The sequence below is a fragment of the Felis catus genome, chromosome C2 (genome assembly GCF_018350175.1).
Source record: "Felis catus isolate Fca126 chromosome C2, F.catus_Fca126_mat1.0, whole genome shotgun sequence".
NCBI lineage: Eukaryota > Metazoa > Chordata > Mammalia > Carnivora > Felidae > Felis > Felis catus.
Window position 1 is genome coordinate 57,557,130 of NC_058376.1, and position 26,347 is coordinate 57,583,476.

The following is a 26,347-nucleotide window of genomic DNA, read 5'->3' on the forward strand; positions in this document are numbered from 1 at the left end:
TCTGCCCCTCCCCTGCACACACTCTGTCTCTCTCTCTCTCAAAAATAAACATTAAAAAATATTTTTAATAAAAGGATTTGAAACCAATCCTCAGCACCTGGGTGGTATCATATCAGAAATATCTTCTCTGTTTCATGTATATCTAAGTGCTATGTATTATTTTGGAATGTCAGTCCCCTATTTCAATTATTCCATCAGTCAGTAGATAAGTCATGGATGGCATCTGAGCAGCGGATGTGAAACCAGGTTTCTTTCCAGATCTCGTTTTTCAATGGTCCAGAGAAGATATATATATCTACATTGCACTAAGGGTAAAATGAAATGCTTTCAATTAACCTCTTAATTTGGTCCATGCATCACAGCGTTGAGAAATATGATGATTCATGATTCGTTTTAAACTTTTACTGAGCAGTTTAAGCATCTTTACTGATAACCAAATGATGACCACACACGCTCCTCTCCGAGAACTGTGATAGACACATCTAAGAAAAGTATGTTTATGTGTAATATGTGTCATGTACGTAACATACCACATGAAAAGCAACATACATTGTCTCAATCAACATGTCTGCATACAATTACACAAAGGTGTCCAGAAGAGGAGGCAGAAGGCAGGGCTGAAATCCAGCCCAATCTCTCCTGGCCAAATCTAGGACAGCACAGTGTTATCCTTAACCGATGATGCTTTCTACTAATTGGTCCCCCCAAGAGAAACACCTGTTTCTAATTCCCAGAAAGGCAATGTGCTAGTGTTAGCCAGGGCTCCTTTCATACTCGGCACAACTCCAGAAAGAGTGTATGCATATAGGTGAAGACCACAAAAGTGAGAGGAATTAAATTACTTGCTTCAAGCCCCACAACTACTAAGACACTTTAGAAAAATGAGACCTTTAAATACCACGCTTCCTCCCCAAAAAAGAAAGATTGAGGGGAAACTCACATATTTCCTTTATGTGTGTCTGCTCAGCTCAATTGTTGGGAGCACTGTGTTTATGAAACCACAGAGCCAGCAGGTTTAGTTAAAGGCACTGAACTATACTTTGTGCTAAGTCATGACTGTGCTCTCCGCAGCGCATGCTTGGGGATGCAAAGCAAGGAGAGGAAGGAGTTAATAGTGTGGTTCAGTGGTTCTCAAACTTTAGTGGGCTTCAGAAATACCATGGGGGGCTTGTTAAACAGAGATTACTGGACTCCCACTGCAGAATTTCTGATTTGGCGGGTCTGGGATTGACCTGAGAATCTGCATTTCTCCCAAGTGTCAGGGTGATGTTGATGCTGCTTACATAAACTAGGGATCCATCCATTACAAAAACAAAAAAGAAACAAAAAGCCACTAGTCTGTGAGTCAGGAGTGTTATCTAAGAGCTGAAAAACAGCGCAGGTCTTGGGTCTCATGTTTCCCTCTGTTCAAAGGAAACTGCTTGCAGGATTATAGTGGTATCTTTAGCTTTTGATTTACCCCCGACTAGTATTAAAAATTAAAATAACAACAAAAGATTACAGGGTACCAAACTGACCAGGTTTGGTGTTAGATGTCCAGCCTAACACTACTATCTTTGAGAGAAAGGGCACTGCTGGAAATGGCAGAAAATAAATAAAGGATTGGACGCCTGCCCTACTAATTGCATATTTATTCTTGTCCCTTTACTCATTTTTCATATATGGACAATCACAGTTAATCACAAAGCATTTCTCTCAGGATCCTTCGTAAAGTGTGAAATAAATTCTCCAATAAAATGTTTACTAGAGTGTATCCAGTTTCCAATTAAAGAAACATGCTTGTACGGTGTCATGAATTCCTTCCACAAAACATTTCCTTTGTGCAGAAATACTTTACGGTAAATCTTCAAATAACCCTGTGTTGTCAGGGTAACTTAAAGCAGAGTGTCCAGTGAACCCCCCACACCACCTCTCACTACCCTGCCACACCCGCCCCCCCTCCAAGGAACAGTCTGCATAAAATAATTTGCTCTTGTCTGTATACACAGTGAGCCAATGTGGTGTGAAAGGCACTGGTAGTCATCTTAATAATCTATACGTATCACTCTGTAATCAATATGGCGAGCGTACCACCTGAGTGATCCCATCAACAAATTCTGTCAACACATACTGAATGATTATCTAGGGCCACCATTTATCCACGGGGCATCCAGAATAGCCTTGTCAATTTTTCTTTTATTTTTTAAAATGTTTTTTGGGTCCCCTCCATGTTTCTCATCTTCTTTTAAAGAACCTCAATTCTCCTACTCCATGAGTAACACGAAAAAAACGCAACGAGGCAATCCATTTTCCGAATGGTGGGACAGCAGATTCACAGCATTTAATTAGAGCTAATTTAAGAGGGTTTTCTTAGTCTTCAGGACCAAATCCCTCAAGGGAAACAGTGATGCAATTGTTTGATGTCTTTTACTTGGGGCTCATCTTCAGAGTTCTTAGTTATGTCTGGGAAAAATTCAGACAGGTGGGCTTGTCTTGGTCCCCACGGAAGCAGCATTGCCCTGACAGTTTGATCACAGTTCTGGAAATCAAGTTTTTCTGGCTCTAAGTTACTGACAAGTCTGTCTCCGGGTTTAAGGACAGCCTTGCTTGGAGAGCTGTTTTCTTTGATGGGGATGTCAAACCAACAGTGATCACACTGTAACAATGAGACTTTTTCTCCCTTTTTATTAAAGCCACAGGTAGAAGAGGTGGTTATCTGGTTTTCATGTGAACTATGAGCAATAAGAATTTCCTGAGGCTTTTTTAAAGGCACAAATTGCTAAGAAATTTTTAATTGAAAAAAATGACAATCGTGGTCATCTGAAATGGACCTAAAATTCAATATATCATATGGGAAAACCTCATTAGAAAGCTAGGGTACCTTCTTGTATATTCAGACCAAAGCTAGAATGGTAATTGACTTGAGTACAGGATTTTTAAAAGAATCAGACTTGCCTCTTTCTCTCAGGTTGTCTTCTCAAGGGACTTTTTTAGCTCCTCAATTCTGAAATGATAATAATAAGAAGAAAAATAATAGTGGAGAGGGATGACTGGTGAGGCAGAACTTCAAGTCTTCTAATGAGAGAATATGCATTTCAAAACCTGCCAATCCCTTCAGCTTCTACAAGTGGAGACATCAATTAGCTGTGGAAAGAACCATTTTTAATTAAGCGGTGTAAGACAAACAGGCAGCCATTGTTATGGGGCAAAGGTATTACAGGCTTCCTTTTTATTTTTCCCCCACAACTGAAGATGCTCTCCCCAAATCCCTTACCATAGGGAGCTCTAGGGATGCTGAAATGGGAATGGGCACATTTCTGAAGTGTTTCTGGAAAGAAAGGGATGGAAAACTGCACCCCTGTTCCCTTTAAGGTTGCAGATTCTTCAAATACCTTGAACTGACATGGCTGAGGTTAGCTGGTGGTTTAGGAGCTTAGGAGCTGCTCAGAGAAATCTCACCATGAGAAACAGATTCTAGAATAGAGAGCCAGACTCCAGACTGGGTCTGGGTTGTCTCAGACATGGATTACTTCTGCGGAAAACTTGCCTGAACCAGCCACCCTGGTACAGTGGGTTTACCACAGGAGAGGGAAAAAAAAAAAAAAAACAAGCTGTGTGAAACACACATATGTTTGAATGTGTGTATATAGACCTAAGAGCTGAGTGATATTTGAGGTCCAGCTGTCTGTTGGCCCTGGGTGACCATGGCTGGGGTGATCCTGGCTAGGAAAGTTCCTCTCTCAATGTGGACCTGCACCCTGATGATGCAGCGGGAAGACAATACATTTTTAACAGCCAGCACCTGCCCAGTGAGGCCAGAGGCTGCAGACGATCAACCGGACAACTGACTTTCTCTTGATGGGATTTGATTATAATCCCAATTAACCCTGGGATCTAAGATAGCCTCTGGGTTCCCGGGCTCTGCAAGGACAGAGATGTTCTTACAATGCCAAGCTGCCTGTTCCAGGACATATTGAACAGAATAAAGAATTATTTTGCTTTAGAGTTCATAATTGCTGGTGTCAACACACACACACGCACACACACACGCACGGACACACACATGCACCCATCATCTAGCATTTATGCAAAGCGTACTCTATGCTAGCTACTGCAGCAAGCACTTCACACATATTACCTTAATCTTCACCATGTCTTATTCTACAAAAGAACCTGCTTTGACAAAAGATCGCACATTTATTAAGTGGAGAGCAAGGATTCAAACTCAGTCTCATCTGACTCAGTAACAGTTTAGCAACACAGAAGAATTCTGCTAGCATTACCAAGCTCAAATTTCAAAAGCTAGTGTGAACATCTCTCAGTAAAGAAAATAATAATTAGCTGAAGCCCTGTTCATTTAAAGGGTTAGCGACTTAATCTTTTAAACTAAATCCCCTAGAGATAGTGTTGACTTATGAAAAAATAAATGAATGCAGGTCCACATAAAAGTTGCATTTTCAAAGAATAATTTCTAATAAATTCCAGGGATAGTCAAAGATGTTGTCAATGCACTTAGTGCATTACCTATCTACCTGTTTTATGCTGCACAATCCTCCCTCTCATACCTACCTTTACTTGTCCTCAACAGATGGCCTGTATAGGCCTGGAGGTACAAATGGAGCTAAAGTTTAATTTGCCAACTTGAAGAGGCTTATTTCTAAAATAGACATTTAACGGGGTGTCCGGGTGGCTCAGTCGGTTAAGTGTCAGACTTCGGCTCAGGTCATGACCTCATGGTTTGTGAGTTTGAGCCCTGTGTCAGGCTCGCTGCTGACAGCACAGCACTTCAGATCCTCTGCCCCCTCTCTCTGTGCCCCTCTCTGACTTTCATGTGCTCTCTTTATCTCTCTCTCAAAATTAAATAAACATTAAAAAAAAAATAGTACAGATATTCAGGAAGCCTTAACAACAATCAAGCAAAAACTACTTCCCCTCTTTCCCCACTTCTGATTCTGGTCCCAGTTTTCCCAGTCAGCTGAGATAAAAACCTTCAGGTCACTTTTCATTCTCCCTCTTCCTTCACCTGTAAAGTCAGTAAGTCACCAAGGTCTGTCACTTTTCATTTATTTATTTTTTTTATTCCCATATCCTTGAGGAGGTTTTTTCTTTCCAGATCAACCACTGGTCATCACAAATTCCACCCAAATCATCCCCATACAATATTCTAAGCCTCTACATTGACGTGCCTGTTTTTATTTAGTCTCACCTCCCTGACCTATCCCATACAATTCCAAGGCTGAGTCTCCAGAACACTACTTTGTACAGTTTCAGTGGTGCTCTTTTTGGCGAGTCAAGAATATGTTAAAACCTGGGGCGCCTAGGTGGCTCAGTCGGTTGAGTGTCTGACTTCAGCTCAGCTCATGATCTCACATTCCATGGGTTTGAGCCTTGCATCGGGCTCTGTGCTGACAGCTCAGAGCCTGGAGCCTGCTTCGGATTCTGTGTCTCCTTCTCTGTCTGCCCCTCCCCTGCTCGTGCTCCATCTCTCTCTCTCTCTCAAAAATAAAAATAAACATAGAAAGTATTAAAAAAAAAATATGTTAAAACCTTAACCTACCACTCAAGAGAATGCACAACAGAGCCCAACGTGCACTTCCAGCTTTCCTTCCACTGATGTTCCCCCAAGCTCATCCCTTTGCTCCAGCTTTAAGTGTCTACTCACAGTCCTCCCAAAACAACTTGGATTATCCCCTTTTTTTTTTTACTTTATTTTTCTAACAAAAGAGTTCCTTCCTTCTTAATAATCAACCTATATTCACTTTTCCCATCTTTCAAAGTCCAGGTAGATCCCATTTCCTACCAAAACCCGTCCCCGCCCCCCACCCACCATCCCAAATAAAAGGAATAGTCCACTCTAAGTGTCAAGTGTCTGTTCTACTTATTTGGCACAAAATTATTTCATGGAATTACCAGTGGTCTTTTCCATGTGTACATCTTTATTTGAACTAGACTGTAGAAAGTTGCAAGTAGGAACTACATCATGTATGTTATTAATCCTTTACAGAACTTCTTGTTAAATATTTATACTCATAATACTATATATTTTATATTGCACATAAATATTCATATGTCTGCCTCACAAAATTCCAATTACCTTATTTTAGGTAATCCACCCCTTCATGAGGATTTGTCTCCATGACCCTTAAGGAATAAATAGTGATGGCAGCAAATTATAATTAGGTAAATTTTAGCTTCTATTTTGGTTGTTACCTAACACTACATATTTTTTTTTTCAGAGCCCTAAGGTGAATTACCTAAGTGGCTAAATCAGTTCTGTTCTTCCTCATGTACAGAGTCTGTAATTGGCATAAATGTTCAGTTTCTGAGATGTACCAGGCGTCATCTATCTGACTTTGTGACTCAGATGGATTTTACAGCTCGCACAAAGAACAAGGACTCTTTGATGACCAGTGACATCTCTTAAGCTGACAAATCACTTCCTTGTTATCGCTGGCATCTCTCACACCTAGCCCATTAGAAAGTGGCAGCTTTAAGAGATGTTGAAAGTTGAGGCAAAAAAAAAAAAAATGAGGACCAATACTAGGCATTAAATACTGACAGGCCTTGGGCAGACTCGATTTTTAAGTTAGCCATTCTAAGACAGATATAGGATTTTGCTGTTAAGATCAAAAAGTTAAGTCCCATAGCTTTCATATGTGGCAGGTCTTAATGCCTGGGGGAAGTCTGAACTGTGACTTGAATGGTGACTGGTCACATACATTGTGCCTTACTTTCCTCCTCTTAAATGAGTTAACATCTTCCTTAACTTCACTCAGATGAGCATTATCGATATGAATTCTGCCATTTTGGGTTAAAGGAACATTGGCAGGGGCCCCACAACTGAAATTCAAACCCACTTGGGGAGATCTTGTGAACTAGGGACCTGGCTGCTAAAGTATATTAATCCAGGGAACTGTGGAACACTTGGAAGATAATTCTTCCAAAGAGGGAATCAGACCCCAAGACTCAGCTGATGAGCCAGTTTGGTTTCTGCCATTCTGGCCTTATATTCGGGCACTCATATTTGGGTCCTAAGGAGACAGAAGCCATAAGCAGAAACCAAAAGACAATGGAGTGCAAGTTACTACTACTTTGGAAGGACTTCTAATAAAGGACAATACCAAAAATGGAAGAGGAGCATTCCCTCCATCCCAATTCACTAGGATTGCCCCCCATTTCAGTGGTCACAGCAGCCCCCCGAAAAAGAGGCAACGGTGCCGTGCAAATGCACCGTGTGGGAAACAACCAGTGTTGCACATGAGTCCCTGAGAAACACCCCTGTTGGCCACTCAGAAATACTTGAGCGAGGACAGTAATGCTGTTTAGAGGGCTAGAGTCCAGCAGTGGCCAGGGACAGCCAATGAAATATGGCAGATCTCTCAGAGTGACCCCACTTTCACTCAGGGAACCTTGAAGAGAAAAAAACAGAGATGGTCCCCAACTTAGAATAAATAGTTCCACTTTCGATTTTTTGACTTTACAATGGAGTGAAAACGGTACCCATTCAGTAAAACTGTAACATGAATTTTCAATTTTGATATTTTTCCAGGCTAGCCTTGTGTGGTGGGATACTCTCTCGTGACTCTGGGCAGTGGCAGAGAGCCGCAGCTCCCAGTCAGCCTGGCAATCACGAGGGTGAACAACAGATACATTTAACCACCATTCTGTACCGCTACAAACATTCTGTTTTTCACTTTCAGTCCAGCACTCAGTAAATTACAAGAGATATTCCACACACTATATCATCAAATAGGCTTTGCATGAGATGATTTGCCCAACTGTAGCCTAATGTAAGTGTTCTGAGCACTTTTAAGGTAGCACTTTTTAGGGTAGGCTAAACTATGATGTTGGGTAGGTTAGGTATATTACACGCATTTTCAACTTACGGTATTTTCTCTCTCTTTTTTTTTTAATGTTTATTTATTTTTGAGAGACACAGAGTGTAAGCAGGGGAGAGGCAGAGAGAGAGGGAGACACAGAATCCAAAGCAGGCTCCAGCTCTGAGCTGTCAGCCCAGAGCCTGATGTGGGGCTCAAACCCACAAACCTCAAGATCATAACCTGAGCCGAAGTCAGACACTCAACCAACTGAGCCACCCAGGCGCCCCTCAACTTGTGGTATTTTCAATTTGTGATGCATTTATCAGGCCATAATTCCATGTAAATCGAGGAAGATCTGTAAAGCTAATGTTTACTGAGTGTTTTAAACATGCAGTGTTTTTCACTTACTAGTATGTGATCCTGAAGTCAACTCTAGGGAGTAGGTACTAATATATATATTTTTTTCATTTTATAGATAAGAGACCTGACTCTTAAAGAGATTAGGTAATTGGTCCCAAGGCCAGGAACTAATCAGTGATAGCCTGGGCATTCAGCTTATCCAAATGCTGTGAGGTTCCTGAGCCTGACGGGTAACTACCAGGGTATAGAGGCTACTTTCCTGTCTTACAGAAGCAGCTAAGTGGGCTTGTTCTTGTGACAGTTAAATATAAATTCGTTGTTCCAACAAAGACCAGAACTGGTGCAGCCGTTTAACATTAGTTGAGGATCCACTACAGCTGGTTGGGGTTCAGGACCCCACTCTCCAAAATGAGCCACAGAATCTCCAAAAGCTAGTAAAGGGACATTCCAGAGCAGGCAGCCTGACCAGCTCAGGCAGGTGTGGGATTCTTGTGCTTGCTGTCACAATGTCTTTGAGACTTCATGGTCAGCGCTCACAGAGGTTAGCACATTCTGGAGTGCTTATTCCCGTGATGTGGACAGAGGGGGACTAAGACAGTGTCCTACTCTACATGCTGGGAAGACTTCTTATTGGTACTTTTTTGGGCTAGGCTTTGGGGGACTGTAATATTTCCCAGAAAAGCACTTCCTCACTCTGAGTATTAGTCACCTGTGTTATAAAATGAGGGCGTTGGAACAGATCACCTCTGAATTTCTCTGTTGGACTAAGACTCAAAATTAGAAAATTAAGAAAGCTGCTTTTACATTTTTACTATAAACTGTAGGATGCCAGAAAGAAAATAAGGAGGAAAGAAAGAAAGAAAGAAAGAAAGAAAGAAAGAAAGAAAGAAAGAAAGAAAGAAAGAAAGAAAGATTTCAAAAATAAGCCAATGGAGATCACACTTAGAAACTGTGGTCACCATAAGATAGAACAGGGAACAGAAAATAAGAGAGAGAGAAAGAAGGTATCCCAGGGTTAGTAGCTCCTAGAGAGAGGTGAAAGGTTTTCTCCCGGCTTTAACAGAAATAGATTAAACCTTTCTTCAATGTGTTGAGACATCCTGCAGGGTATTTTATGGGCCAAAATAAGTCAGAGCCTTCTCCATTCAAGACCCAAAGTACAAAAGGAATGAGGTGGAGAATACTAGGAAGTTCTGAAAGTGACTCTGTCGCCAGACAATCAGGGACACATTTCCTGACCTTGTAAACAATGGGATTTTTGGATTCATCTCCTTTAGAGGAGAGTGAAACCTTTGTCCCTTAGAATGTTTTAAACTGAGATAGACAAAGAGCACACTGTTTGAGAAATGTTCTGTATTGTATTAAAGAGCCTACTGCAGAGAATGGTCTGATGGGGATCCCCAGTGTAAAGAACTGGGTGACCTATAACTTCTCTATTTTGTGGATTTCTGCTATCTTAAACCTTTTGCGGCAAGCAGTCAGGTCCCTGAGGAATGGGGAATTGAAATACAACAGGTGGCTTGGCTGGCTCTTTCCAACAGATGTAGAAGAAGCATGCCAAATGTTCTGTCACCATCATCACCCAGCGTGCTCGCACATCCCCCACCTACCTCAGACACACACACACTCACCAACACACATTTTCTCCTGCCCTGTACTTCTGTGAAGAAGAAGGCTTTAGTACGGTACAGTCTTATAGGTCTCTCTCCATAAGGCAGGGCCCAGAGAAGACACCGACCATGTTTTTTAGCTCATCATTGCCCAGACAATGTACCCAATTTTTATTTATCTGTAGGAAGTCACGGACAGAAACCTACCCAAGAAACCAAGGCATCCTGAAATGTGGTAACAAGGTAAGAATGTGTTCACTCAGGAATGATTCAATTCTCTGACAGTAAATACAAACAAAAACAAAATACACTACCAAGTAGATAAACTGAGCTGAGATTATTTTACTATCTATTACAACTTTAATGCCATATATGTTTTGTAACTTCAAATCTGAGAAAATGCCAAAAGATAAAAGGAGAAGAGGGAGGGGGAGGGGGAGGGGGAGGAGCAGGAGGAGAAAAGGGAGGAAGGGTGGAAGGGAGAAAGAAAGAAAGAAAGAAAGAAAGAAAGAAAGAAAGAAAGAAGAAAGAAAGAAAAAGGAAGGAAGGAAGGAAGGAAGGAAGGAAGGAAGGAAGGAAGGAGAAAGAATAAAAGAAAATGTCAAAAGATGATTCAGTGAAAGTCAAGGCAGGGGGTGGCGGGAGGAGGAAGCATGTAATTCCTATTTTATTGAATGCCATCACATTTTTACTGAATGTTTTAGTATGCACTAAAGAAGATATTGTCCCTTCCCTCATAGGGCTTTCAGCTTACAAGAGAAAATGTTCATTTAAATATCCAATCATAATAAGAGACAACTTTTAATAACAAGAGTACAAATAATAAGAAAATACTTTAATTACTGAAGCAAAAGAAGCATAGTAACACACAGACAGAAAGACAACTATGAGAGACTATTTAGGCTCAGCAGAGAAAGCTTCATAAAAGGAGGAGGTTGAGGAAGAGGAAAATATATTTTTCCTTACTTAATAATCTTATATTATCCCCAGTTTGCAGACGAGGAAATTAAAGCTCAAAGGCACTGAATAACTCTCCCAAGATAGCTACGCTGTAAGAGACAGAAATTGTGCCCAGGCCTCTTTACCTCTGCCACACCCTTCCATCAGACCTAGGCTGTGACCACTGAATGGAGCCATCAAGAGTGAAGGGTTTTAGTAGCTGGAGACAGAAAGAGCGACATGAGTAAATACACAGGGCATGAAAGCGCATTGCAAACTTGGTGAACTTCAAGAAATCCTAGAAGCATGTATAGAAGATGAGGTTGGAAACATTTTAAAGTGACAAATGGATACAAAAAGTTCAAATCTTAGAAAAACAGAAATCACAGGTCACCCTTCCAGTTGCTTATCTACGTCTCCCCTCCCTCAGATCAATCTTGCTTTTAGAAAACGCCACTGCACTGGGGACATACATACATGTTAAGTATTCAATTCTCACTGGATGACGATTGTGACTGTATTCTTTTAACAATCAGATGAGGGATGAATGGAATATTTAAAGTCCGGCTTATTATATGACTTGAAGATAGAGTAAGAAAGGGGGGACGGGGAAAGATGGGAATGGTACCATACAGCCTTGAGAAATCAAATCCACAGATTATCCTAAATCCACCATGTACTTACAGGGTCCTTAACGCACTTGAAATTCTATCACTGGCACACGTTAACCTATTGCCAAAGCTTCAGAAAACGGGGCAGGAGGAAGAAAGGCATTTTGTGTACGTAATTTGTACAAAAAAAATATCAGAAAATGAATCTCTCTTTGGCTGCTGCCAGAAATTGACTTTTGTATGGAACCGTCAAAGTTCAGCCTAATCCCTAGGCTTCTCAAAATACTTTATCTCATGACTCAATTTATTCTCAGGCTATGACTACACCAAATATGTGGTCTACAAGATGTACATTTAGTATAATGTAATCATTGTAGTCAACCATAGCCACACTACGTGATAAAGCCCTTCTATGCATGATAATCAAATTAACTCGGCAAATGTCCAATTTTTCCTTTTCGAAGACCATGTTTCTTATTCAGAGAATTAAATCTGAATATATTTTTCCTTAGTACTACTTCATTACTTCCAGAATATAGATGTTCTTGTTTATATGCTTCATTATCTTTATAAAACATCAAACAAAAGCACTTTGCATATTTCCCTGCTAAGTGGAGAGAAATCTAGAAATTTACTGGGTTTCTATTGACCCAGTAAATGCAAGACTGAAATCTAAAGGCTCTTACCATTATTTATGCTGAAAATGTATCAAATTCTATTCTGAAAGTACACTGACCTATAAAAAGTATTTGTCTTGCTCTGGTAAACAGGAGCCCTGTGTAAATGGATATCTCAGTTCCAACTGAAGTTTACTTTGTTCTAATCAGAACTGATGTATCAGATCACTTGATGATGTCCTTGTTACACTGGAGAGTCACCCACTCTGCAGCTTGTGGTACTCCGCTGAACCCAAAATGAATAAGGAAAGTAGAAATTTTTAATCCTACAAAACTCAATAAATCTCTCTGAAGACAGATCGTAACAAAAAGATAATTTGTTGAAGTTGCCATTCTCAAAAATACATTCCTCAGAAATAAAAATAACACACAACTTTCACAATGGATTTTGCACCATCTTGCAGCCCAGGTGATCAAGAATCTGAAGGCATTGTGGGCCTTCATACTCTAAGATTAGTAACTCTATCAAGACTGTGTGACCTTGTACAAAACCCAAAAAGGTATTGGAAACCTGATTTTTCACTTAGCATTCTTCCAGAATAACTTTCTTTCACTTCCTCTTGCCCTTTGCTCTGCCGATGCCCCTTTAAAACTCAGGTCAAATGTCACATCTCTGGCAAGTCCTCCTTTAACTACCCAGTTCCACTTAACCATCTCACCTCTGTGCTCCCAGAGCCCCTCATGCACAACCCGACAGCCACAGTTCCTCACTCTACCCGGCAGTCTTTGATCGACACGTCTGCTTGTCCTTCGGAACAAGACGATGACTTATTCAACTTTGTTTTCCCATTGCCTCAATCGATATCTGGGACAGAGTAGTTGCCCAGTACGCTTCTTCAAATAAATAAATGACAAATGAAAAATATATCTATTCATATAATAAGAAGATCATTTTGCACATGTGTCCAAAATTGCATCTTCAGACTTTTCTATTTATTCTCTGTCCTATATTTTAATATACAAAGACATTCTAATTTTGGCCTCTGTGAATAATCCGGCACATTTTGACTTTCAGCACTGTGATTTCCATCAAGCAACATATCGCACCAAAAGTGTAAAAAACATATATATATACATACATATTTTACCTAAATATTACTTGAAACAATGGCATGGGCTTATGAGCACAGTGATGAATTTATAATCTGAAATTCAGTGGTTGTGTTCCACTGTGACTTGGGTATATAATTCTTTCTTCGGGCAAGGGGCTGTCAATAGGCAGCTTCGAAAAATAATGAATGTTTGCAGTAATAATTTCATGGGTTGACTGAAACTTAATAGCTTTTATTTCCAATTTAGACTTGTGATATGTTCCAGTAGAAACAGTCTCAAATGAAATATAGTCTATTACAGTACTATTTAACCCTCTCTTATTTTGTTAATCCTTTGTCGCTGTTTTATTTGGTTTTGTGTTTACAGTCACAGCAGACTGAGTTAGCCACCTCACTTTTTATTTTGCTGCCTCTGTCTCAGCCTTTCTCAGTCTGCCCTCCATCACCCAGAAGATGGATGTGTGATAACTAATTATCTGATTGATGAGGACCCTTGCTTCAGTTCACTATTGCCAACCTTCCTCTTGGCCCCTTTACTATTCAGTATTGGGGAAATGGCTAATTCTAGATTAGGTTAGTCCACCCTGCTTATTGTCAATAGGTCAAATTGGGGACAAGGTTAAGACTCTCAAGTTAATGAAAGTCTTGGTGTTCAAACCTGTGGAAAAGTCTGACTGCTAGGAATATAGAATCCAATGGGCTTGAGTTTGCAGGTCTATGTGTATAGAGACAACTGAGCACCTTACCATGGACAAAGTACAATGTTAGCATTTTGAGGAAGGCAGAAATGAGACAAAAATTAGGGTAGTACTGAAACCCTTGGATTGCTGAGTGTATGATACACAACAGAACATTCTTTAAAATAATGACACTTACTCACGATACCCAACAGGTTGGCTTGAGATGATTTTGCAAAATTACACACAGTAGGTATCTACCCTAGAATAAATGAATCAAAAACCCCAGAGGTAACCTTGACACAAGCATTTTAAAAACAATCAAACTCTCAGGTCTGATGCGCATTTCTAGGTCTGATGCGCATTTCTAGGTCTGGTGCACCTTTCTGATAATAATAAACCATTTCTTAACTACTTCTGACAAAATGCCAAAACCAAATAATTTGATGGGAAAAAAATAAAATGGCTTAGGGTAGTTAAAGACAAAACTTGTTTAGATCCTCTGTCATGGCGCTCACGGCAACAACATTACTATGCTTTTGATGATACCGATGCACAGAGAAGCAAAAGTCAATAAGTATGGCGATCACCCTGAATCAGGCTTTATCTAAACTAGACCCCCCAAAATCATATCATTAGACAAAATTACACCAAGAGCTTATTTTTAAGCCCAATGAATAAACTATAGTGGATAATGAGAGTTCGTCCGGTGTTCCCCTTTGTCTACTCTAGAATTAAAGACGTGCTGATACAAATCTAGTGACTAGATAAATCACTAATCATTGTGAAGCAGCAATGCTATTGAACCATATCATTTTAAAATACTGTAGATACTACTAGAAAAGTTGTGATGAACCAGGGGATGTTTCTTTCCTTCTAGAGGCAATGCAGAAGTAATGGAGAGTGAAGGGATGTGAGCAGCAGCACCACAAGAAATTTCCAATAGAAACCTAACATCTGGGATGGGATTGATAGGAGAAAGCGGTTGGTGTCTTTGGTTCTAGTAATCCTCTGCAAAGTTACGCTTTAAGGGACAAGAACACCAAAGAGTTGACCTCTTTACCAGAATAAATGATTCTCTGGACAAAAATGAGGAATGCTTCCATGTTCTCAACAGTACTCATCATCTTGCTGGCCTTGCATCAAGGTTAATAATTATAACATGTCTGTCCCTGCTGTGACCTCTGAGAGGACACGTCCTCCGATCCTTTCTACTGAGAAGAACATCCCCACTCCCTCTGCTCCAGGGCCAACCCACTTCCTTCGGGAGGGATGGCCCTCATCCAGATCCAGACCATTCCTGCTGGCAGCTCTTGTCTGCATCCAATTGGCCTCAGCTGGATGTCCAGATGGCTCATTCCTTATTCCCCAGCAGGGTTTCAGCAGCATCCACCCCTTCCTGGTTGCTCTGCCATTAGTGCCATCAGGCCTTGAAAGGTTTCCCTAAATCCTAAGAGCAGCTTAGTAGATTTTACTCCCATAGACTCAGCAATAGAAGGAAGACAGCTTCAGAAAGGATACACTATCTCTGTAAATGAGCAAGGTCCAATTGTGAAGTCTTCCAAGAGTTAGTTTGTATTCATGGCATTTCCTGCATAGGTACATGGGCTTTGTATATCTGTATCGATCAATATCTATGGATTCACCCATCAATTGACAGGTAGATATATCAGACTGACAGATGGACAGATACTGAAAAATACACATATAGAGATATAGACATAAAGAGATACACATAGGATATATAAATATCCATATCTATAGCTACCTCTGTATAGATTCAGACATAATTTTTTAACTAACAACTGGATAGATAACCCGTTTGAAATGTTATATGTTAGATAAACCTGTATCTGTATTCATCTACCTATATCAAAATTTTAAAGGAGTTTTTGACACTTTGTCAGCTTACCTGTGGTTGCCATACTACATAAGATTTTCACCAACTTTGAAGAATATGTTTGGGATGGTCTGACTTAAAATATAGACTCTATGTCAAATGCAAAATTCAGTCTGGGAGCCTTTCTAAGGTAGCGAAAACTGAGGCTATATTTTACCTCATTTGAAGTACAAATGAAGTACATTTGGGCTGGTCTGATTTAATACTTGGGTTATAGAGACTTCACTTTTTGAGCCCAATCCTCTTCCGGAACAGGTAAAGTGAGGCAATGTGCTAGTTTCCTAGGGCTCCTGTGACAAATTACCACCAACTGAGTGGCTTAAAATGACAGAAGTGTATTCTTTCACAACTTGGAGACTAGAAGTCTGAAATCAGGCTGTTGGCAGGGCCATGTTCCCTCTGAAGGCCCTAGAGAGGAGTCCTCCCTTGCCTCTTCTAGCTTCTGGTGCTTTGCTGGCAATGCTTCCCATTCCTTAGTCTGTGGCAGCATAAATGCAGTCTCTGCCACAATCTTCACTTTCCTTGTTCTTTGTGTGCTCTCTGTGTCTTCCAATCTTCAGAGAGATTACGGAGACACCGGTCACTGGATGTAGGACCCACCCTAATCCAGTATGACCTCATTTAACTTGACTACATCTGCAAATACCGAATTCCCCAAAAGGTCGTATGTCCAAATAAGGTGACAGAGGCTCGAACTTTAACATATCTTTTGATATGAACAAACAATAGAGACAATTTAGCCAACATGGGTGGAGAGCCCACATTATGCCAGGCACGAAATACCAGTCTGGAGAGTAGGCCACAGCTATAAGATGCTATGAACACAGAAGACAAATAGGGCTGCAAGTTGGACCCTAAAAAGGATGAAGAAAAAATTATGGTCAAACTAAGATACTTTTGATAATGAAAGTTTTGCAATAAGGAATTATGCCAGGACAACAGGCATAAACCAGCACAAATCCTGAAGAAAGTCAAATGTATGTTTACCCTAGCCCTAAAGGGAAAAGTCACAATATTAGGCTCTTGAATTGAGAGTATTATTTCACATTTGAGTTGCTTCTCAAATGGGCAACTCCATGTAAGGTGCTCTAGGGTGAGGCACTGCAGGGATTTATATATTTAATGATGGATAATAATTTCTTTAGAGTGACACTAATCTATTGAAAGAAATTATTTGTAAGCATTAGGGTGTTTTTATCTAATAATCTGCGACTGTTTTTTGCTGTGAATGTTTTTCGTGCACTTATAAATAGAAAGATTTAGCTACCTTCAATTCTGAATTTCATCTTCAACTTATGTTGGCTAGCAGCTCCCAAAGAACGGTCCCTATGTTATCTTTCCTCAGTACATTTGATCACATCTGGCAGGAATGTTACTGGTTATCTTCCCTGAATCGTGTTTTCTGATGCCACCAAAACTAAACCCATCATCTAAATCCTTAAGAATAGAATAAGGGACTGTATAATAAGTGTTTAGCTATCCAAAGTCACGGATATTCAAATGCCACACCAGAGTGAGAAATTTTAATTTTGTTTTGATTTTTGCAAGAAAAAGAACGTAGGGGGAAAAAAAGCCTCAACCAGCTGATAGTTTATCTTAAAAAGTAGGTCAGTTCACAGAATGAAAGGATGACTGTTTAATTAACTAGAAGCTTGAAACCCCCCAAAAACCCCACGGTGTTTGTCTTTTTAGAGATTAGCCTTACCAACATCTTACATATCTGCCTGAGTGGTAGCTAATAATAATCAATTACATAGTTTGGAACCTCTTGATTAGCTACCTGCAATGTTAGGTACTAAGGCACTATATAAAAATAAAACATGTCTACAGACATTTTTGTTGGGTATTCAGGATCTACGTACCCATATAACTAGAAAGGTAATAACAAACCGGTGACCCCAACAAAAATTAAGAGTAACTTAAAGCCAGATGCCAATCAGTGTGGATTTGAATGATGAAATCATTCTCACAGTGAGTGTTCTAAGTACTGCTCCTGGAAGGTGACAAGATAGAAGAGAATCTGCCAAGGGAGAAAGAGCGTGTGCAAGGCCACAGGAGAGAGAGGAAGGAGCTAACATTTATTGAGTAACTACTATGTGTGTGCTAGTTAGAGTACCGGACACCTTACATCACCCAATGTGACCCTCATGGCAAACCTGGGCAGCAAGTATAAGTGACAGATAAACCATCAAAGTCACAGAGCTGGAAGGCAGCAGAGAGAATACCTGAGCAGAGATTCTCTGAATCCACAGCCTACTTCTGTGCCACAGTAAGGAGACTTGTCCAGCAGCGGTCCAGGCCTTGGGGCTGGAAAGGAGCAAGATCTCCTGAGCAAGAGGAACCTCAGCTCTCCGGAGTACCTCTTCAGAAAATGGTCACCACACTGAGGTGGTTTCCTCATTTGGAAATTGACTGACACAAAAGCTTCATTTTCTCCTCCACAGACATTTAAAAGAATTACTCTAAGACTTTGGTTACAAGAAAATGGGGGGGGGGGAAGTGACTTTATACAGCTGTCTGTGGGAGTAATTTTTAGCAGCTTGAATTTATATTAAAATAAGCTATAATGTAAGTGTAAATGTGATGAGTCAGTATACTGCCATTTTCCAGGGCCATTTTTCTCTACTTGCTTGACATGACTCACCAGATTTTTTTTTTCCTTTCACACAGAAAGAACCATACAAGAAAGGATGGGGAAAATAATCATTTAACTCCTTCTTGAAGTTGCTCAGCTTGGCTACACTCGGGGGTCAACGTTTCAAAAGTTGAAACGGAGAGCCTGTATAAGAACGACTAACTGCCAAAGGGCAGGAAAGTCTCCTGGATTAAGCAACGTCTTGGACTGATACACCTTTTAATGTATACCTTCTCATTAGTGGATAAGAATCTAGGAGATTCTTAGTTCACAATGATAAAAGGGGTTATTGATGCCATCTCTTTACCTCTACACACGGGACCTTGTTTCCACTGGTTAATTAGTGTTGGTAAAGCCATGTGAAATCCTAAGATAAAAAGGCTATATACTATTCATATGAGATGTTGGTGAACGTGTCATCAGAAGCAAACTGAAATATGGATTCTGCTTAAGGTGCTTCATACTCTTTAAGATGAGGATTTTAGCAAGGTAAGTTTTATATTCATTAAACTCAAGGTTTTAGCCAGGTGAACTCAAGTAGCTACAAATGCATAAGTAGCTCCTCACTTGGTTCAAGTGCATCCACTCACAAACAGGTTAAGAGCAAAACAAGTTTCTTTCCTCTGTAATTGAAGAAAACAGTCTATTAAAAGAAAAATAGAGAGGTTTAAAAAAAGTCAGATGTTTTTACAAGGGTGTTGCACACAGTAAAATAAAAGCCCCCTCAACCTATAACACTGGCGCATATGAAGAGTTATATCGAATACCAGACTCTACTCCAGGCATTCCAGGAGCACCCTGAACACCACAGCTGTGGCTTGCAGTCTAGTCAGGGAGATGTACAGGTACGTCAGCGTCAGCAGTTAAGGACAGAACCTGCTGCTGAGAGAGGAGGAGACTGCTCTCAGACTTGGAATATCAAAGATTTCCTGGAGACAGTAATGTCTACGCTGAGACATACCATGTGGGGTGGGTTATCTGGATGAAGATCTGGGATGGACTGGGATGGGAGTTAGAGTGGGGAAAGGGTTTACTGGGGATGTTTCAGGCAACGGTAAGAGTTGTGTTCAAGGGACTATGGTATATTGAGATTATATTCAAGAAACCAAAAGAACTTCACTATGCCTGTGGCACAGAGCTCCATAGATAGCATTTGCTTCATACAAATAGATTGAATGACATAGTCATGAGCTTTACCCTCAAAGCAGTTAAATCCATTTGGGCAGACAAAACTAAACTGAATAAAGCAAGGGCTAATTACATGGGGCAGAAAGTGTGCAAAGAAGATCAAATCACTGGGGCAAATGATACATCACCTCTCTGCCTTCTCTCTTCAGCACCCCTTTTGTACCATGAAAATTTTATGAAAATGAAGAGCAGGATACCCATAATTACTCAAGTTCTTTGGAAGAGGTTTAGCATTTGTCTGAGTATGAGGATGCCCTCTGGATCTCTCACAAAAGGAAGCGGTAAATCAAAAGTGCACAAGGAAATACGAGTGAGTGTCAGTATTTAACTGAGGGCGGGAGCCTGCGGTCAAGAAGCCACATGGCAAAAGCATCAGGTAACCTAGGAGAGGGCGGCAGCTGGTCAAGAATCTGGTGAGTCAAGCATGTGGCCCTTTGATCTGAGTGGGGAGTTCAGTAAGTGGACCAGAAAATTGCAACAGGAGGTATATATAGTGAAGAGAATAATTTTACTATTCTCTAGGGAAATTCTAAGACCTAATTACAAAACTATCAGGGTAAAAGTGGGTCCCAAGATCCTTTTAAATGCCAAATCTCTCCTAACACCATACAAGTTGTAGCCAGAAACTACAGCTGCTTCCAAGGACAGGAAAGAGGCAAAATAAGACTGAGGCAGCCACGTTCATTTCAATGCACTGTTCGTTCACAAGGCTTATATATCACCCACAATAGGGGTCATTTTCCATAAGAGGATTGAGTATTAGACATTTGAGTTAGTGTAGAGGTCAGAGACTTCACGCTCTTCTATGTACCCCTCCTTTGTTGGCGTGGACTTAACTGTTCTTTCTGTGGTAGTGAGGATCACATCACGGCAAGCCATCTCTGGGAAGGTCCACCAGCAAGACGATGGCTGCAGTTTGCTGTGTGAGGTTATTGCCAGTGCACGAGTTAGACGGCTGCCCCGCACGCACGTGCGCATATGCAACTCAAAAGTAAGGAAAGAGAACACAAATGAGGAAAGAAAAAAGTGAAGGGAATAAAATGAGCCAGATCTGAGTGTAAAGGAGAGAAAAAATAGCAAGGAAAAATAATGAAAGGAAAGACAGGGCAACAAAAGTATAAAGGTGGAGAATGAGGAAATAATTGATTAGGTGGTGTAATGAAACGATCATTTATGTTAAGTTTCTATGCATACCAACAAAACTATATGCTGATTCATGGATAAATTTATAAGTAGTTAACAACTGACTGGAAAGGGCACCTCAAGTTCATTAAATGGTTCCCTCTGTGAGAGAAGCAGGGAGAAGAACGGGACCAGGTGAAGAAAAGGGAACCAGTGTTATCGATGCTTTAAGTCCAGAGCATTGTGTGAAAATGGCTCCGTTTTTAAATTCCAGGAGGGTTCATTGGTGCTCTATTATTCTCCACAGTTTTCTGGTGTCTGTTTAACTCTTCAAAGTAGAAAAATGAGAGACAGGGAGATGAAAAGAGTTTTGATGACAAAGTACAAAGCATCAAGGTGCATGGTCGACCAGCTAATTACCAGCCAAAGGAGGCAGGCAAGTATTTAATGTCTCAGCATTCTGGGAGTGACCGGAGGGCAGTTTCCCACCCAGGATCAGGAGAATTATCTTCGGTGTTCCTTCTAGTCTCACTGTGCTTTTCCTAACACCACCTCCAAGAACCCCTCTGGCTGCTCAGCAATCGCTCTCAGTGGCTCAGCTTTGTTTACTTTCTGAGGTGGCTGATTACCTGATGTGTTTCTGTCAGCTGAAATTTACAGACACATTACCATGTTTGCCAGGCACCGTGAGCTACAAGACAAGAATTTCTTGAGGAGGAAAGTGCAGCACGCACTAGGGAGGCCTGTATTCCCTTCTGACCAAGGCGGTGTGTCCTAGCTCTATTAATGCCATTAGTGTCAAATGTTAAAAATCCCTCACTAAAATTTTTGTTCATCAGGTGCCTGCATTTCTAAAAGGTAAATTGTCTTCTAAGCCAAGATATATAGTAGAATAGATACTTGGTCGGGGAGGGGGGTTGTTTTTTGGTTTTGGGGTTGGTTGGTTGGTTTTTGTTTTTGTTTCTGCTTTTTAGTATAATAGATACTTGTAACACAGAATCTTACTAATAGGTTTTGTTTACCAAGCAAGGGAAGTTTTTCATATCTCAGGAAAGGGAGTGGAGTTCAAGCTCCCAGCTAACAGGTTACACCGGCTCTGAATAATTGTAGAGCTGGGAAAAGAGAAATTGAAGAGCTTTGGAAGACAAATGAATACGAGAAAGTACAGTTTGAAAGATTGATTTGTTTATTTTATTGTGTAGGGGCTACAGTAGCCTGAAGAAGTGGACAGGTTAATCAATTTCCTGAGGTCACATATGATGAGGTTAGTAACATATAGAATCAACGGATAACCCTGCATCTGAAGGGGAAAAACAATGACACACCGAGCAGCTTTTAGATATTCTTCAGGCACAAAGGGAGGCTTAAATACAAAATCTCACAGCCTAAGAAAGTTTCACTGCAGGTTAGAGGTAAAATTAAGAAGTACATAATATTTTTTTGTCTATTTATCTAATATAAGTCATGTCAATACCTACCATCAGCCCACTAGCCCCATCTTACCAGAAATGAAACTAGGCAAAAAAGTGGCTGAGGGTCACAAAGCAATGCAGATTATAAATTATCACTTCTAGGCTTGTTGCTTAGCTACCAAACCAGCCTGTCTTCTTACCCTTACACTGCCTGCAAGCATCATCTGCTGTTACTTAAATACACTTGAGCAAATGCCGAAGTTAGAGACCAAGAAATTATTATATGGATATGATTAACTGAAAGAAAAACTCTTGAGTGCTTAAGATAAAACCTACTGCCTGGGCTAAAGTGTGAAAGGACTGAAAGGGTAAATTGTGGCTTTAGAGTATTTCTGGTCCGTGGTAGAAATTTTGCAAGTAAAACTGGAAGCAAAGGAACAATTGATCATTCACCTGAAAGCAACCGCCAGACAGCACTGTCTCTTTGGTGGTTTTGTGCTAAAGAAGAGACTGGTTTGTTTCCTGTCTGATAGAAATTGACGGTTAAGCTGCCAATCTTCTAACCTTGCTATAAATACGTATTATATACATGACCATGTGCATTCATCCACATGGATCTATGGAATACAGACACATAGAGAACTATCATTCTCACATATATTTACGTAGGCATAAATTTAAGGCAATATTGGCACCTTGTTTGACATAGTAAAAGCCAAGTATTACCTATCATAGTTCCCCTCATTACCAAATGAGTTAAGAAAGAAAGAAAGAAAGAAAGAAAGAAAGAAAGAAAGAAAGAAAGAGAAAAGAAAAAGGAAAGAAAAAAAGAAGCACAATGAAATTGAAACAAGAACTGGCGCTCTGGCAGATGCTTCTCGTGTGTGTGAGTGTGTGTGTATGTGTGTGTGTGTGTGTGTGTGTGTGTGTGTGTGTTTCCTAAAAAGTATGAAATGCAGATGCAAATGAAAAGTGAATGTTTAAATGTGTTTTGTATAAATGTGAGGAATAAACATGTCGAGTGGCTGAATTAGTTGCATGTGTTGAGAGAGAAGTGTGATACCATCTGAAGAGCTAAAATTGGAGGTGAGCAATGACAATGACCGAGAAACAAACTGTCTAGGTGTTAGTTTCAATAAAAAAGATAAGAAACAGAGCAGAGAGGCTAGAGAGAAGGTAGGGGAACATTCTGATCAAATTATGTTTGATCAAGGTTTGAGAAGTGTGTTGGGAGAGGAAAGTGGGCTCAGTGCATGACTAGGGAAAGGGAATATACCAACATACTTTAATAAGCAACCAAATAAAGGTAATTTTAAGTTAACTTTCTTTTTTTTTTTCAACGTTTTTTATTTATTTTTGGGACAGAGAGAGACAGAGCATGAACGGGGGAGGGGAAGAGAGAGAGGGAGACACAGAATCGGAAACGGGCTCCAGGCTCTGAGCCATCAGCCCAGAGCCTGACGCGGGGCTCGAACTCACGGACCGCGAGATCGTGACCTGGCTGAAGTCGGACGCTTAACCGGCTGCGCCACCCAGGCACCCCTTAAGTTAACTTTCAACAGTGACATTAATACAAGGTTAAAAGTATAGATGTAAGCAGCAGATTAGGTAAGGAAGAAGAATGCTATTTGGTAACTAAGAGAAAACTATATGTTAGTATCATGACACTTTACTTACCCAATTGGTGTCCCAGGAAGGTCTTCCAAGTAAAGGAATATCTAGGATATTGAAAGCTTAACCCTTTAAATCCCATTACAAAAAATGCAATTATTTTGTTGAAAGTCTGTCTGAGATGTATAATACTCCTCCCTGCTCCGATAAACAGGGATAGCATTTACCCTTTTCTTGGTAACACAGAGTCCTTATCATGAGCATCATGCTGGTGTTCTGAATGTCCCAAGGCCATTGAGGACTTTGGACTTCAGATCGATTCACTGAATTCTTCCCACCTACTGGTCTATTGTAATTGCCAGTTTTTAGTATCTCGTCCCCATGTGGTTAAGTCCAGTGGTTCGGAGGGGAGCTTCTACACTACGTGACCTCACACTGTACTGCTCCAATTACTTAATCAGTTTCTTCCTTCATTCCCGGGCTGTTTTCCTAGACATCCTTTGCTCACTTTTTGTCTGTAACCTAACATGAAGTAAAATTAATGGGGGAAAATTAATTTTAGTCATTCAATGGCATCTTGACACACAAAAGGAAAATGTGGTTCTACTCTGCTAACCAGCAAAATGTAGAAGATTCATGCACAGGCTGTATTCTTGTTCAAAGATCCTTTCTGATAAATATTAAATAGTGACAATTATATTCTACCTGATAGATAAGGCAATGGGGTACCTTGGTATTATCACCTTACCTTCTCTGATTTCTGACTTTCCCTTCACAACTTGCCCTTGTTTAGACTGCCCACACTCAGCCTTGATCATTTTTCAACTTTTCACACCTACTTCTATGCTGGAGCAAAAGCTCCACAGAAGCCCTGCTTGTTTTGCAGTCCAAGATAGGATGTACACAAAAATAGCACTTTTATAAAATATGTTACCACTTTAAATACAAATCTTCCGCAACTACTTCTTGACCATCTTTCCTTCTTTCAGGAGGGAGGCCAGAGAGGTTAGATGAAATGAGGTAAAGCATTTCCTCCCTTGAGAAGCGACTTGCTCAATAACTTAAGCTCTTGCTACATGCCTAATAAATACTCCCTATGGTTTAAATGTCTTAGGTACAAGATACAGCCACACTGAGTGTGGATGTGTACCCAAGCTTAACACAGATGACCCGGATGTTTCAAGGGGAGTTTTTCACACTTCCCTCTGAAATTAGTAGGTGTAAATGACTCCTCTAATTTCAGAAGGAAAGAGAGTTCTGGGCTTATTATCTGACTTTGTTCTGTTTCTGTATCCTTATTTAAAAGGGATCTATCCTGCAGTCAGAAACGTTTCTTCCTTGCTTAGAGTGTCTGGACATAATGACAAAGAACCAGAGACAAAGAGTTAGATGAAAAGTCTTAATGCATTAATAACTAGCCATGAGAAAGGAGTGAAAGGACATTATGGATCTCAAGAAGGAGGCATGAATGAGTAAAGAGGAGGCTAGATAACCAAAAAGCAAGAATGAGATACTGACTGACCTAGACTCAAGCTAGAGAGATACTACTCATTCCTGAAGTAGGAGAAGCAGCAGCTGGTCAAAGGACAAAATGTCCTTCTATGATGTATTTGTTTCCCACATGACTGATCAGAAGATGCCTCCAACTTAATCTTCCAACTTTCTGGGGTTACTCTTCCTGTAGTTTATATATTTTTTTTTAATTTTTTTTTCAACGTTTATTTATTTTTGGGACAGAGAGAGACAGAGCATGAACAGGCGAGGGGCAGAGAGAGAGGGAGACACAGAATTGGAAACAGGCTCCAGGCTCTGAGCCATCAGCCCAGAGCCCGACGCGGGGCTCGAACTCACGGACCGCGAGATCGTGACCTGGCTGAAGTCGGACGCTTAATCGACTGCGCCACCCAGGCGCCCCTGTAGTGTATATTTTAAGTAGCTCAAGCCTCCATCCTTCATAATCCTATGAGGATTTTATGACATCGCGAGAATTGTGTGAATTACTAGAGTCAAATTCTCTCATAGTCACCTCTTACCCTGCTTCATAAAAAAAGCCAACAACCTAAAATTGAATATTACACATTTGTGTTTTTAAAGTACTTCAGCCAACCTCTACTCTCTCCTCCCCCGCCACCATGAAAATTTCTCACTGGGAAACCTTTCCTCTCAAAGCCTAGCTTCCTAGCACATTGGAGTATTACCTACCATAGGCATCCTCAAACTTTGCCTGTTTTCAGTGTCCCTAATCTCTATCTTCCAGGCTACCTAGGTAACCTCCAGATTCTCTTTTATATAAAGTTATTCAGTGAAAGTTATTCAGCTTTGCCTTATATTTCATAATTGCGACTGCACCCTGGAATCGCCTGAGAAGCATACAGCATACCAATATCCAGTCCCCACCCTACACCAAATGGGCTATATATAATCTCTCTGAGTGAGGCCAGAATATCATTATATTTTAACAGCTCCCCAGGTAATTCTAATGCACATCTAGAGTTGAAAACTTTTCTAGCCCGGTGCTTCTTGTGGTTTAATGTGCATAGAAACCACTGGGGGATCTCGTCAAGATACAGATTGTGATTCAGTTGACTTGAGGTGGGGCCCAAGATTCTGCATTTCTAATAAGCACCCAGTACCACACTTTGAGTAGCAAGATTCTAGACTAGGTTTCCAAATTTCCTCAACACTAGAATCACCTGGGGAGTTTTAAAAACTGATGCCTGGGTCCTAGTTCCAGACATCAGAATTTTTAAAGTT

The 26,347-nt window shown here is 40.5% G+C and overlaps 1 protein-coding gene across 3 annotated transcripts in view; it reads right to left on the reverse strand.

The window, feature by feature from the left end:
- LOC102900940 overlaps positions 1-26,347 on the reverse strand; it is a 61,739-nt gene that overhangs the window by 20,713 nt on the left and 14,679 nt on the right. The window lies entirely within an intron of this gene.